The sequence below is a fragment of the Penaeus monodon genome, chromosome 25 (assembly GCF_015228065.2).
Source record: "Penaeus monodon isolate SGIC_2016 chromosome 25, NSTDA_Pmon_1, whole genome shotgun sequence".
Taxonomy (NCBI): domain Eukaryota; kingdom Metazoa; phylum Arthropoda; class Malacostraca; order Decapoda; family Penaeidae; genus Penaeus; species Penaeus monodon.
The window spans coordinates 14060106-14060332 of NC_051410.1; positions in this window are offsets into that span (position 1 = coordinate 14060106).

Consider the following 227-nt stretch of genomic DNA (forward strand, 5'->3'; position numbering starts at 1 on the left):
GAACCTCTTATTTATTTTTTTTACATTCGGTGGTATTTCCACGGGTTCCGCATGTTATTATTATTACAATTACGCTTACCACTGTTATTAGTTTTTTGTCCTTGTCTCTCTCATCTGGTTCCAGTTCTCCGTGGACATTCTGACTTTGCTTGGAAGGCCACGTTCTTTTAGCAAAGAAAGTGTCCTTGCTTGTTCATGTTTGGTTCTTGCTGATTCATTCTGTTTGA